General features: G+C 40.2%; 1 long non-coding RNA gene across 1 annotated transcript; it reads right to left on the reverse strand.

The window, feature by feature from the left end:
- Nucleotides 1-847: 847 nt before the first annotated feature.
- Nucleotides 848-11238, reverse strand: LOC113830996. The gene is made up of 3 exons (XR_004768020.1): nt 11143-11238; nt 7893-8112; nt 848-962 (listed from the first exon to the last, which is right to left on the reverse strand). It is a non-coding gene; the product is annotated as an uncharacterized LOC113830996 (long non-coding RNA).
- Nucleotides 11239-15323: the final 4085 nt, after the last annotated feature.

Genomic DNA, 15323 nt, shown 5'->3' on the forward strand with positions numbered 1-15323 from the left:
CCCTTCTCCAGGGGACCATGTATGTCTCTCTTAGAGTCCTCCTTGTTGCCTAGCTTCTCTGGCAGTGTGAATTGTGGGCTGGTATTCCTTTGCTCTATGTCTAAAATCCATATATGAGTGAGTACATACCCTGTTTGTCTTTTTGTGACTGGTTTACCTCGCTCAGAATGGTTTCTTCTAGTTCCATCCATTTGCCTGTGAATTTCAAGATTCCATTTTTTCTTGCCCCCCCCAGTAGTACTCCATTGTGTAAATGTACTACATTTTCTCATTTGAGGGGCATCTAGGTTGCTTCCAGGTTCTGGCTATTACAAATAATGCTGCTATGAGCATAGTTAAACAGATGTCCTTTTGTATGAATGTGCTTCTTTTGGATATATGCCTAAGAGTGGAATTGCTGCGGGTTGAGATAGACTCATTCCCATTTTCCTGAGGAATTGCCATACTGATTTCCAAAGTGGCTGTACAAGTTGGCATCCCACCAGCAGTGGAGGAGTGTTCCCTTTTCTCCACATCCTCTCCACCACAAACTGTCATTGGTGTTTTTGATTTTAGCCATTCTGACAGGTGTAAGATGGTATCTTAGAGTTGTTTTGATTTGCATTTCCCTGATGGCTAAGGATGTTGAACACTTTCTTATGTGTCTTTCAGCCATTTTAGATTCCTCTGTTGAGAATTCTCTATTTGTCTCTGTACCCCACTTAGGATTCTATTCCCTTAGGATTTTACTACCTCATCCTAGAACTTGCAGAATGAATTTAGAATTATATTTCTTAACTTTTACAAGAGGTGCCTATTACATAACACAAGGCAAAAAAAGAGAGGATTTCTTCAGACTTACCTCTTTGGTGGTGACATGAAGGGTTTCACACATCTATTGTTCCCCTACACTCATCTGCTTTTTGGCATCACTTTCCAATTTCCTTTCCATGCTCTCAGTCCCTGTCACTCTTTTCTGTGCTCTGCATAGTTGGGAGATAGGAAACAGCAGAGTGAGGGGAAGAAACTCGAAGTCTGCCCCCCCCCCAAATTTAGACTCACCTCAAAACAATCTTCAAGAGAAACTATGTGTGATAGCAGATAATGACATACAACCTGTGGCACTTATGGATACAAATGAGGACAGCTTTAGAGTTAGGGCTCTTCCCTAAGCTACAAAGGTACACTCAAAATGCCAAATGTAAAAAGTATATAGTGTCAAAGTCTAGGTGGATGACTGGAGATAATAGTAAAGATTGTAACAACAAAACATAGCATAATTATAGCAAGATGGTGGAACTTCTCAAGGTGTCCCCACTACACTAGGTAGCAGTACTGCAAGGGGGGTAAAGTCACTGTTGTTTTGTAGACAAGAATCTAATGTTTAAGAAGATTCAATATTTCTGTGTGTTACTTACATTTCCTGTTTGTCACTTAACAATGATAATAGCCTCAGGAAAATGAGTCACTAGACTATTTTATCCTAGTGTGAATGTCAAAGTGTGGATTTAGACAAACTTAGATTCATCACTGGATCTGGCCTCTTAATGCAACTCAGATGTAATAAACAAAATGGATAACACTGCTGTCTTCTGACTGTTTTATGATGAAAATAACTATAAAAGATGGTAAATGTGTATGCTGGCACATGTTTATTGCTCTGAGACAGTATTATGTCCCATACTTCATTGTATACACTACACTTTCCAGTGATTGGCATCACCCTATCTCCACCAGAATTATCACAAACATGGAGACATTAAAGTAGGGAGTGCAAGAAAGAGAAAGGAGTGGACTAGAGTGGGAGAGGGAAGATAGATGGTAGTGGGAAGTGACTGGAATCCTAGTGTGTTGTATACAAGTGTGAAATGGCAAAAACACAATATCCTTAATCACACACACACACACACACACACACACCTGTATCATAAAGAAAGCAACAGCCCCTCCTGACCTCCTTCTTCATTTCCAAATAAGCCATCCACATTTCTGTAGGAAAGAGTGTGAGTGTGCATGCTTGTGTGCAAGTGTGTGGGTGTGTACATGTTCGTGTTTTCACTCAAATAAGAGCTATTTCCATGAATATTCCAAAGAAAAACCTTGACATTTCACCTGTAGGAGTTTTCAGAAATACTGAAGTTGTATAATATTCTAGAATCATAATTTCTGTCTAGCTCTAAAAGTCCACAGAGGTTCCATATTTGCAGCTCCCACCCTATTCTCCGTGGTCTCCAATGAACCACTAAGCACGGGCAGTTGGACCCTAATCTTGGAATGGTTAAAGAAAAAAAAAAAAAAAAGGCTGAGTAAGGACAGAAGATGCTCAGCTGTGTTTACCCACAGTGAGCCAATTAGCAAGGGGAAGAGACCAGCTCCCACTGTGGTGCAGTGCCAGCTTCCCCGGGATAAAGGAGTAAGTCACTGACACAGGAAGAAGACAGGCCAGTGTTTGCTCTTGATATCTGGCTGCTAACACAATTTACGCAAATCACACAGGGCCGAGTAAAAGAGGCCAACAGCCTGAGCTTCAGCCTGGGAGGGAGGCTGTCTCCAGTCTGAGAGGGAGAGTTTTCACATCCTGTTCAGCTGGAGGCTGGCGTTATTTTCTGCAGTAAGTCCATGGAAAATACTGGAAGGTTTGGGCAGGCAGTTTGAAAACACACACACACACACACACACACACACACACACACACACACACACACACACACACACCCTTGTGCTTCTTGTAACAGGCCATCTGCCCCCTTGCCAGCATCTGTGGAAGAGAAGCAGCCCAGGGTCACTCCCTGGGCTTGAATGCCCATTTGGAATGACTGATTCTTAAAGGTCACCCAGATCGCCTGCCAGCACATTTTTAGAGGAGGAATCCAGCTTTCTGTTTTGACTCGAGTCAGATGCGTATGTGGCACCTGAGGAATAAGGAGGAGGCCGGGAAGAGTCAGTCCCATTTGGCTGCATCGCTGTCAACATGGAAACACACGTCTGGGAACCTTATTTGACCTAGATATTTTCAACCCTATCAAAATACCCCAAGACGTTTTAATAATATTTTCTTTACCACAGTCTCAAATTTTAATATTGACATCCCCCGCCTATTTCTTTCCCTTCCCTCTCCTCGTTCTAATTCCTTTCTCAAACCCTTTCTAGATGCTCAGTGTCGGGCACTAGCAGTTGATGGTCATGAGAAAAAGAATAGCAAACAGCCTTGGGGCAGGTATGCTTAGGTGAATAGAAAATGATGACTAGCAACACACCCACGCAAAGGCCATGGAAGGGCTCACCAACAAAGTGTCGTGTATCCTGGGTTATGATCTGAAAAGCATGAAAGGTATACAGTAAATAATAAAGTTGATTTTCATATCAATCTATCTACCTGATTAGCAGGTTTTACTTGATTGTTATCTTATTCCTAAAATCTGATCCATTTCAATTAATTTGTCTTGAATGCTGATCATGTGTGAGACGAGCACTGGGATGTGGGGTTTACAAAACTGAACTGGAAAGTCCCCTGACTAAAAAGCACATGGCATTATAGGTTAGAGGGTTTAGTTGTTTTTTTATATTTATTTGTTTACTTGTGGGAGAGCATTCATGTGTGTGCATGAAGAGGTCAGAGGATAATTTGTGGGAGTCAGTTCTCTTCTGCAACCATGTAATTCTAGGGTGGAATTCAGTCGTGGGACTTGATGACAAGTGTCCTTCCCTAGTAGCTCTGAACCAACGTTATAGTTCAGGAGTAAGTTCCAGAAGTTTGTAGGATGCACTACAGAAACAGAGAGCATGAAACACTTGTATTCCACTGATGGATTTTCTGGGAGATGGATGATCAGTTGTAGGAGGGGTGAGGTTTGTGCTAATGCTTGAAAATGTAAGACTTCACAAGTTACAATGTTTATTTCAGATTTTCCTGAAGTTTGGGTACAATATAGTAAGACATTATAGGCATGAGCTTCGGCACACTTAATGTTCTAATGTTTTGGGTTACCCCAACAATTTTGGCCACACTCAGTCCTCTCTCCTTTCTTTAGCCTTCCTTTACTTTACCCTGTGCCTCCATTTTCCTGACCCATGACATTATATTGTCTTAAGCATCACTCATTTCTCAGCCCACTTTTCATGTCCATAGACCCTATGAATTTGCACTATTCAACAAAGAGCTGTCTGCTGAGATCTTGGCATAGATTAAAACTTTGAAAATTTAGTCAGTTTTTCTATCTAACCGAAGATGTATTGGTCTCTTATTAATCTCAAATATTTTAATTATTCAGTACCTATGGAAGTCACCAGATTCAATTTTTGTTTTAATGTTTACCACTGAAAGTATCCATGAATCACTCATGACTGTTAGCCTCATGTTTTTCGAGGTGTTTGCTTCTTGATTTTTTTTTTTCTCACCTTGTCCCCATAACATATGGCCAATGTGATTACTACACACCCTTCCAGTATATCTTACACCAACCACTCCTACTAGGGAGATTATACAGTTGGTATTTCTTTTCTGAACTCCCAATGTTTCAAATCAGTGTCACCATCATAGGACTAACTGAGTCTTTGTAGCTAATGTCATCTAGAATCTCAACACTAGTTTGAACCAGGAGAAATCTAATAGCCAGTCATGGTAGTGCATCTGTGGGATTCTAGCACTTGAAAGCTGACTTAGGAAAACCATGGATCATGAGTTCCAGGCCAGCCTGGGTTATAGTATAAGTCTCCAAGGAGAGAGAGAGAGAGAGAGAGAGAGAGAGAGAGAGAGAGAGAGAGAGAGAGAGAGATGGTTGACCAAGCACAGGTTAAATACTAAGCAAGCAAGATAACTAATAGCAGAGATGTGAAGGTTGGTGAGCTATGGTCTATGTTTGACAGCTTATAACAGTTAAATTGGAGAATTATAACTATGAATTCTTCTGGGATTTTGTTCTTTAGATTCCCCAAATAGACTGGACTAAAGAAAGTCAGTTGTGTACAAATTCTGAGAAGCAAATTAAGTACATTAATAGGGAGTCTGCTTTTCTGACCTTTTACTTAAATTGTCTCTTTGAAGGTAGAGAACATATTGGCTTTTGAGAAAAGGTATGTTCTTGGAACAACTGTATAAAACTAAAAATATCAGTAATTGAACCTAAGAATGCCTAGAGCTGGAAAGCCAAACTTTAGGTTCTGGTTACTATATTTAACTAAAACCACCTTCATAGGGCAGAGAACAAAATCATAATCCAATTGGTCTAATTGAAAAAGCAGCTGTCTTTTACGATGCAGAAGTTATTTCCCTTAAAGAGACCCATTTTGTTTCATTAATTTTTCTTAGTTCTCAGAAATTCAGTTCAGTTGGCTTCAAATAGTGGATATTATTGTTGAATATCTAAAATTAGTTTTATAATCGTGAGGTAAAAGTCACGACATACTATTGCAGACTGTGGTGTAATCATCTGCACGGTTTTTTAAGAGTTCGGGTTTCTTCTCCGTGTCTAAATGTCATTCTCTTCATAGGGTGCTAGAAGCTTCAGGTGAGCAAGTCATTGGACAGCTGAGAGCAACTAATGATCCCTCTAAACCCAGTGGTGGGCTACTTTGGAATTCACTATTTGGATATTAAGGAGACAATAACCTATTTATATTCCCTTGAACAAAATCTGTGCAGCTGTCTTTCATTACAATAAGTGACATTTGATAAGTGTCTGCCTTCAAATACCCAACTAATCCATCAGTTGACGTATGTTTTTTAGCAGGGTGGTAGCAGAATGGATAATTCAAGCTTGCTTTGTGAAGAGCTTCTGAACCTGCTCAAACACATACGTGTGTGTGTGTGTGTGTGTGTGTGTGTGTGTGTGTGTGTGTGTGTGTGTGTTAACAAGTAGGTTCCAAGGATTCATGGAAATAGAGCATGATATTTGACCTAGAATTTCAAAATATTTTGCACATTCTTTGGGTGATGGGCTTGTCATCTGTGTGACTGAAAGAAGTACTTTTAATGACTCATTTAGTCTTTATCCATGCTTTAATTTACTCTCATCAACATCTGCTCAGTAAATGGAGGTTACCTTACTTTTGAAAATCATATAATATTTACATATTTGATAATGCTTTGGAGCTGATGCTGAACACAGTATCAATTAACATGTGTCACTGGTGGAGCCTGGTGAGAGACTCTGTGGTTCTGTGGATTAATTAGGCACATTGAAGCTTGGGCTTCTGATAAAGTCAACTCAGAGGGTTGTGGAAAATTAAAGTGTTTCATCACACCCAGAATAAGTGCATTAGGAAAAGTCTCCAAGTGATGTGGGTACATTGTTAAGAAATAATTGTTTACTTGAGCATTTTCAGTGGTAGAACATAGTTTTTGAAAATATTCTGTAGGTACTCTTTGCTCATGGGACGTACCTATTAAAACCTCCTTTCTTCTGTGTACTCAAATTAGGAGCAGTAACTCATCTAAGTAGACAGAATCTTTTTCAGATTCTTACTTCATTCCTATGAAAGAGGCAGAAGACACATCTAGTTACCCCATATTATTAAAATAGTGACATAATTAGTTCATTGAATATATGTTAATTGAGGGCAAAGAAGAGATCAGAACGATTTCCTAAGGTTAAGTATGTGGAGGTCCTGCTTTAACAAGAGCCATGTGTGTAATGTCTGGCAAGCAGGTTCCAAACTGGTACCAGAGGACATATGATAGAATTAACAGGAATATCTACATTGATGCATATAGTTTTAAAATGTTGATATGGTTGAAATAGTAATATGCTTTCCCCCATCTGTATATTTAAGGTTTTCATGAAAATTTAGCATTGGAAGGAATTTAGCCTGGGTGGAAGACTGTCATTAGTTCCCATTTCATCCATTTTTGTCAGTAATAATGCAAAGGAAAGAGAGTGAGGCGTTGCCAGACCTGATAGTTCACTGTGTGTGTGAGTCAGTGGAGACTACAGCAAGGAGAATTTGAAGATGGCCCCAAACTCTTCACTCTCTGTTATATTCCTGACATTATGTTCTAATATGTTGTCAGAGAATTTTAAAATATGACATGTTTTGTGTTATGTAGCAAAGAGAAGTTATGTAGGTGGCCTAATTTTATCACACAACTCTCTCTGATGTTTGTGGCTGGGATCAGGACAAGAAGTTGTATATGAGAATCATTTAACATAACAATGTGAATGACTTGAAATCACTGACTGAAGATGGAGAGACTTAGCTGAGGATTTCCCTGAAAGTTGGAAACGACACACGGCTAACTTCCAGCAAGAAGACAGTGACCTTGGTCCTCCAAATACAAGAAACTGAGTTCAGACCAACCTGAATTTGACTGGAGAAAAATTCTCTCCTAAGCCTAACCTAGCCAGCATCTTGCTTCCAGCATCCTGAACAGAGAAAGCTTGCCTGGGAGTAGGCTGGAGAATTGTGAGAATAAGTGGTACCATATTAAGGTACAAAGTAACTTCTACCAACTGTAGTAGAAAGGACTATTCAAGTAGAGAGATCACTGGCCAATTACCAGATGACTACAAACATGCAAGTATCCTTAAGGAAAATAGTGAACATTTAAAAACTGAAATCAGATTTTAAAAGAAATGGGTGAATTTAGGTTATGGCTAGGCTTCTTGAGTACTCCATCTACTTAGACGGGGCCAAACAGCACTTAACAACATATATACCATGTGCTAGGCACTGGGTATATCTTGAAGACACTGATGAAACTGACCTAGATCCAGTGACTGGCAGATAAGGAACAATCAGTACATATTGAACTTTATTAAATGTCTTTAAGAAGCCTCAGTCTTGTGTGTTGATGTTTTTAAACTATAAAGAGAATAAATACCAGTGTCTTCATAGTCTTCCCATCTCACATTACCATGACCCGACTTGGTAACTTCCTTATTTTCCTTGTGTGTTTCCTATATATAAGCACTTACCTTATTTACTCCTGAACACAACGAACATATCAATGATCATTACACCACAACTTAAATGTTGTATGGTGCATCCTTGGAAGCTTCCAGACAGCATTTTCAGCATCCACGATTAAATTAGTGGACTGGCATGACAGGGTGCCTCCATCTGCAAGCCATTCCTCTATTTGAAATCCACAGCAGATGTTTGGTGTGAACTGTGTCCACTGACTTCCACCATGACCTACCAGCCAGGAACAGTCCTTGTCAGGAGACGATCCTAATGTCACCCTTGACCTATTTACTTCTCACACTCTTGACAAGACCTGTCTTGGGCATCTATTTCAGCATTTGATGTATATATGTATATTTCTGTTACAGTGAGGGAATCTAGAGATTCTGGACTGCCCATGCATTCCATTTTTGAGTCATAAATTTTCCTTTAAGCATTTTTCCTGGCAAAGTCCAATAGTCATATTCTTTTAAAATTCTGGGGGTGGTGGAGCAGGGCCAGGGGGAGCACGACTACACTTGCTCATTGCTCTTAACCTTCGTGATCTGCTTGCCTTCCTCTACCCTCTCAAATTGCTTTTGTAACAATGTTTTCATCAGACTATTTTGAGATGAATGGGATTCCTTAAAAGGGCAAAAGGAAAATTTTCATTTCTGAATTTTTCCTAGAATTATAGCTACCAAAAGAATATAATGGGATTTTAAAATATCAGCCACAATCCTGCTATTAAAATATTAATATAAGTAGGTTTAAAAGTATGAATAATTAGCAATAAGTCTTAAAGTTTATGTAGAACACTTATAGTTAATTGTAATAAATAGTTATAAAGATTTTACACATTGATACCTACTACTTAAAATTAGTAATCTCGAATATACATGTTCCATCATTCATCAAGATACTTGAAAAAGAGCAACATAAAAGGAAGGGTGATTTTGACTCAGTTTGTGAGGTTTCTGCCAATGTTCAGTGCACTTCATTGTTTGGGGGCCTGGGGTGAGGGAGAACAGTACCACAAGGAATACATGTAGTGAGTGTGCTTGTCTCATAGGGAAAGGAAGACACTCTCCAGGACACACCTTCTATAGCCTAACTTCCTTCTCCTAACTCCTGCCTCCTAACAGTGCCAGCACTTCTCAGCACTACCATAGACTGACAACATGGGCCTCTGTGGGACCCTGAAGATCCAAACCATAATAGATAATCTTAAACCCTTTTTACAAAGAACACTCGAGGAAAAGTAAGGTTTTCTTGGGACTTTTTTTTTTTCCTTTTTTCCTTTTTTTTGTTTGTTTGTTTTTCGAGACAGGGTTTCTCTGTGTAGCTTTGGAGCCTATATCCTGGCACTCACTCTGGAGACCAGGCTGGCCTCGAACTCACAGAGATCCACCTGCCTCTGCCTCCCAAGTGCTGGGATTAAAGGCGTGCACCACCAATGCACAGAGACTTTTTTTTTTTTAAACAGCCTTTTTGTCTTTTTTTACCCCTTCAGGGAAGTTTCTCTAGTTACTCCCAGAAAAGTGTTGATGTCTTTCTGTGTCCTTGTGTCCTAATTTTCATTGTATTTTATGCTCCCTGTTTTCAACACCTGAAAAGATCACATTTTGTCTTATGAAGTACTGTTTCCTGTCCGTGCTTGCCAATCTCCAAGGAAATTTGAACTCCTCAAAAAGGTTCCTTTTAACTCACATCAGTATCAACACTAACTTGTACCTAGGTACATATAGGATATTCCAATAATCGTACGTGAACAGATGAACTTACTGATCAAATATGATGATTTTGTAATAAGCATAAAGAAAAAGTGCTAAAAGCTAGGAATAAAGAAGTACTAAGATATGGTACTTTATGTTCTTTGTTTTAAAGTGGTAAGAAGGGAATTGATTTGTATTATGTATAATTAGTTTATCCATTCATCCAGTCACTAAACCATTCATTGTCTATTCATCCATCCATCCACCCACCCACAAAGCATGTATTAAACACCAATTGCTCATAGACACTTTTTTCTTCTTACCTACTGGCAATATGACTTTAAAAGACAAAACCTTCCTGAAATATATTTAGTTTTACAAAGTAGTGACAATTATCCACACCTATTTAATGCATAAAATCTAAAGGACATATTTTCTGTTAAAGTAACTTGAAAATTGTGAGGTGTTCTATAACACTGAGATATTATCATTACAAACAACATAATTATCATGCAGAATGATCATACTTATGTAAGAAAATTCATGCCTACAGTTCTTAAAAATCTTAAGAAAACAGGGTTGAAGTTATACTTCCACATACTATTCTCAGAGCTCTATGTTAAAAGAAAAAAACTGTTTAGAGAATGTGACTTAACATAATCCTGTGTTTTCTTAAATTAACACAAATCAAATTGTTTGATATTTTACTAACACTAATTATTTGGACAAACCATTTGTTTATTATCTTGCTCCCACTTTCAATTCAGGTTCTATGTTCTGCGAAGTTGACAAAGCCAAACTCTTGTCTCACCCTTTGAGTATTGTATTATAAAAAGATGAATGTATGTTGCCAACTGAATGTGTTAGAAGCAACCATTCTCTTTTCGGGCTAAGAACATCAAGGAATACATACAGCTCAGGGAGACATTCAAGAACCAGCATCCTGCATGTATAGGAACTGTCCATGTTGTTTTTCCCCCCACATATCACCTTTCAAAAGGATCAGTTACATGGAAAAAGTAACCATACTTTCAAAAATCTGGAAAATGTTTCAGAGCATGTCAAGCCGAAGCCTGTGGCAATCCCTTCTTTGACATCACACAGCTATAGATGTTCCAGCATGACTATCTACCTCAGCTGTGATCAGCAAGCGTGATGTGGACCATGGGTACCACATGCTGGGGAAGTGCCCATTCCAGATGGCAGTGAGCCTTTCTCATGACATACCCTTCAAGTGTAGACTGAACCACATAAAGACGGCAAGAATCCAAATGAGAATTTTTATTTATACCACGACAAGAAGGAAAGTCTGTTAGCTCAGTATGATACAAATCAGATGTGATCTTTTTTTTCTATTCACACAGAGTTTCCATTGGCATCCATGGCAAAGAAGGCTTGACCAGATAATGGTTATGGAGAAGACTTGCATTGCTGGAGCTAAGACCCACCAAGGAGATTAACCACCAAGTACCTCTTTTTGAGCCTCCTCCAGAAGTTTCTTGTGTTCACTAGAAAAGCGAGTTTGCAGTTGCTGCTAGCACAAGAGTAATACCAGTTCAAGACTCACCTCTATGATGTTTAGGCTTTTAATATTCTGAAATCAGCTCCTGTGACCAGAAAGAACTCCAAAAGAAGCGCTCGTTAGCTTCCAAGGGTGCCTGCAAGAACTGAACAAAATTATGAGAGTTTGTAAATTTTCTTTTATCCTCAAAAAATATCTACTATTTTCTTTACAGTTGAGTATTTCATTTGTTCATGACTGCCTCCATGGTGTTCATTTGTTCATGACTGCCTCCATGGTGTTCACTGTCTATGTTCTGTCAGTCTTGAATTCAATCTAAATGCTGTAATGAATCTTCAAGTTCTCTATAAGGCCTTTGTTTTGCTTCTAGGGCACACTCTGCACCTTTCAGGCTACTGATTCTCTGGGAACAAAGAACGTTCTGGGAGTAGCTACAGGGCAGGGTGTGGCAACACACTGTGATTCTTACTGATATGTGAGGAAGGAAGACATTGCACAGGAAGGCACCCTCCCAAATGGAGAAAAGATCTTTTAATTGGCACCGGGGATAAGGACTTGGGGGCTAGCAGCCTTTTAAGAAGTTTCTCATACATGGCCACTAGGTGGCATGAAGAGCCCATTGAGCTTGGTTGTCCTGCACTAAACAGGAGCTGATGGGGAATAATGGGCAAATTGCCCCTGGGGAGGTGGAACAGGGAAGAGAAGCAGCAGGGCTGAGGAGCAGGGCAGGAAGTAGGGGTGTTTACAAGTAAGGAATTATGGGAAGTGGCTGCAATGCTTTCCTCTCTCTTCCATGTGTTTCTCTTCATACCTTTCATCTCTGTTTTTGATCCATACCAACCCTGCTTTCTCTTCCAGAACTTGCCTCAAAGACCAGTTTTCTCTTCAGAAGTAACACCACCCCACCTCAGAAGCTACTCTCTCAGCCATGAGATGTTTAATAAGAGTTCATAGCTATTTTAGAATGCAAGCTTCCCCAGTGCTAAAATCTATGCTCAGTGATTTATCCAGTCTAATGGCCACTGCTGAACAGTCAGTACATCAAACCCACGCCCCTCCCTTATTGAGTTGGAAGACTGTGGAAAAGTGGAGTGATATCAAAAGGGTATTCCGCTAGCTTCAGCTTCTTGGAAGAACATGCTTGTCAGTGTTTCAACATTTTCCATCTGGCCTGTCAACACAGGCTGCCAGAACTGGGCAATGGTGGTGGAAAGCAACCTGGAAAACCCCCTGCAGGGTACTGTTTTGCCTTTTCCCAAAGAAAGGTCCGGGCATGAAAGGAAAGCCCTGCTGTTCTTACTGAGAGCCACATTCTTTGGAGACATTGTTTTTTTCCTCCTGGTTTACAGATCTGAGATTGAGCAGTCCAAAAAGGCACTTAGAAAACTTTATTTTCCTAGTAAATATTATCCACTCCCAGGACAAGTTCTGCTCTGTAAGACCGTCATTAATCAGCTACGTTCTTCCAGAAGTACCTCATGAGTAACTGAGTGAAAAAGCTTCCTAATACATTAACATGCATCTCTCTCAATTCAAAGCTTCCTTTGGTTCCTCCTCGGTGCTGAGCTGTTGGTGCCTCGACAGAGCCCACAGATCTTGCTCTCTACAGAGCTTCTGTTCCCTATGAAGATGAGTCAGTATCCCCGGGACTGAAGTTGCAAGTCCATCCACACCCAAAGAAAAATAGACGGTGTTCCCCCTGGTACTTTAAAGAGAATGTGGATTTCTTTTGGAAAAGATCTTGGCAGGAAGCAGAAATACAATTGATCATAGGTATTCAGCACAGGTAGCGACTCTATTTCAAGGAGCAATGATAAAAGCCAACCTTCATGGAGCGTCTAGGTGTTATCCAGGCTGCTTAATCTTCCCATTGGCTCCCTGAATTGCCTTATGTTACCTCCATTTTATTTTATCTTTTTGTTGTTGTTGTTTGTTTGTTTGTTTGTTTGTTTGTTTTGTTTTCCGAGACAGGGTTTCTCTGTGTAGCTTTGGAGCCTATCCTAGCACTTGCTCTGTAGACCAGGCTGGCCTCGAACTCACAGAGATCTGCCTGCCTCTGCCTCCCGAGTGCTGGGAAAAGGGCCTATCTTAATAGTGTTAGTATTCAGGACTCTCTACTGTCCTGCCCTTCTGGTTCTGACAGGATCCACCCTCAGCTGCAGCCACTAAGAGCACCACCTGTGCACATTCACTACTTTCCCTTTTCAAAGGGCCCTGCCCACCTCCCATCTTTCTCTCTTTGTCTTTCCCTTTCTCTGCTTCTCTGCCTGTCTCTCTGTCCCGCCCCCTTTTCTCTTCTGCTGCTCCTATCCCCAGAGGCCAGGCTGCCCCCTCCCATCCCCTCTTTCCCATTCCCTTTCCCTCCACGTGAGCTCTGTTGCATGGCAACTTTCTCTCACATACCACTTTTTAAAATTATAACAAATAGACTCTAGAATCATCATAGCCTTGTCACATAGCTCCTTAAGTGACAAAAAAATCCATAGGATCATCACACTATACCCCATAAAATGCACAAGTATTTCTTCTTAATTTCAAAAAGCATATCACACTTTGACTATTATTTGAAATGAAAACATAAAATGCTATGTAAAAGGGAAGGTGAATTGTGGTTCAAATTAGTTAATACTTCTTGAAAACCAAAATTACAATAGTTTTACTTTCAAAAGAAAACAAGGTTTCTGAAGGGAAGGCCATGAATCACAAACCCATGGCCAGGCAGAGAAGGTGTTTCCTGAACACTGAACTCTACCCTGCAGATTTGGGGCTGGAAGCAGGAAGGGCCTCACAAAGCAGGTTGGAGGCAGGGCCAGTGGCGGGTGGTATTTCTGTAGAATTTCAAAGCATCTCATTTTATCAGAACAAGAAACAGAAATAGTATGAAGTATGACTCAAGTATTAGGAGTCGATGACATAAAAATTATTGTTGTTGCTCTTATGACTTGGCCTAGTCTGTCTAACAAATACCCAGTGAATTTTTAAGTTATGATTTGGGGCCCCACAAGATGGCTCCGTGGATGAAGACGCCTGCTGTTTAAGCTTGATGACTTGATCAATCTCTGGGGCTCACATGGTAGAGTGGGAGAACTTTCTCTTACAAATTATTTACTGACTTTAATGCATGTGTGTACAAACACACAAATAAATAAATAAATACATGAAAAAATAAGGAGTTATAAACTGCTTTAAGGCCTATGACACTACCCATGATAACATCCCCTTTGTGACATTAAAAACAGCTCCCCTTCCATAAAACTGATGGTTTTAGCACCTTATCTGCTTCAAGATGCAAAACAAAAGGAATGAAGGAGAAAGAGAGGGAAATGGCCAGGGCCAGCCAGACATAGAGTAGGACATATAGAATGAAAGAAAATGTAGATGAAGAGAAACAGGTTAAATTAAGTTATAAGACCTAGTAGGACAAGCACAAGATAAAGCTGAGCATTCATAACTAATAATGAGTCATGCTATAGGAGCTGGTTGGTGGCCCAAAAGAAAAAGCCTGTTACACTGGCCTGTGCCAGAAGACTCACTATCAAGAGTTAGAGAAAAGTGCAGGACATTGTTAGACTTTAAATCTTCTTGCTTAACATGTGTGTTGAAGACATGGTCCTCAAGAAGTAGTGGGCTCTAAGAATGGATTAGTTTGCGCTAGAATTCCCAAGTGACTTGTGGTAGAAACGAGGGGGGGGGCTAAGTTGGAATGAATAAAGGACAGATGGTGGGCCCTTGATATATGTTCTATCCCCAGCCTTTTCCTTGCATACATGGCAGGAAACATGGGATGCTGTTGTGCAGGGGGAGCCGGATACCCTTGGGCAAGAAAGAGGCAGGAAAGGAGAGGAGGGAAGGGTGGTTGCAAGTGTGGTACAACAACTGAGCTCTCTAGTTCTAAAGTCAGATTTGGACATCGACTCTATTCTGACTTCAGTGAGTCCTGGGAGAGTTATTATCTTCTGCACATCCTTCCTATGGGAGTGAGAAAAGACATCCCCTCACCCCCGGTTGTTTGGAGGATTTACGTGAGATCATGTATGGAAAATAGTAGTTCAGTGCCAGGCAACAGCTGCCTTTACTAAATGCTAGCCAATGCAAAAGAAAAAAAGGTGGGTTAGCGAATGCTTCTGTAGATGAAGAGATGCCTGGGTTTCATAGAACAGCAGCCAGGTGCCAAGATATCATTTGTGGGAGACATAAAGTAATGAAAGTCACAATAAATTAGTAAC

Source organism: Cricetulus griseus, chromosome 2 (assembly GCF_003668045.3).
Source record: "Cricetulus griseus strain 17A/GY chromosome 2, alternate assembly CriGri-PICRH-1.0, whole genome shotgun sequence".
Lineage (NCBI taxonomy): Eukaryota > Metazoa > Chordata > Mammalia > Rodentia > Cricetidae > Cricetulus > Cricetulus griseus.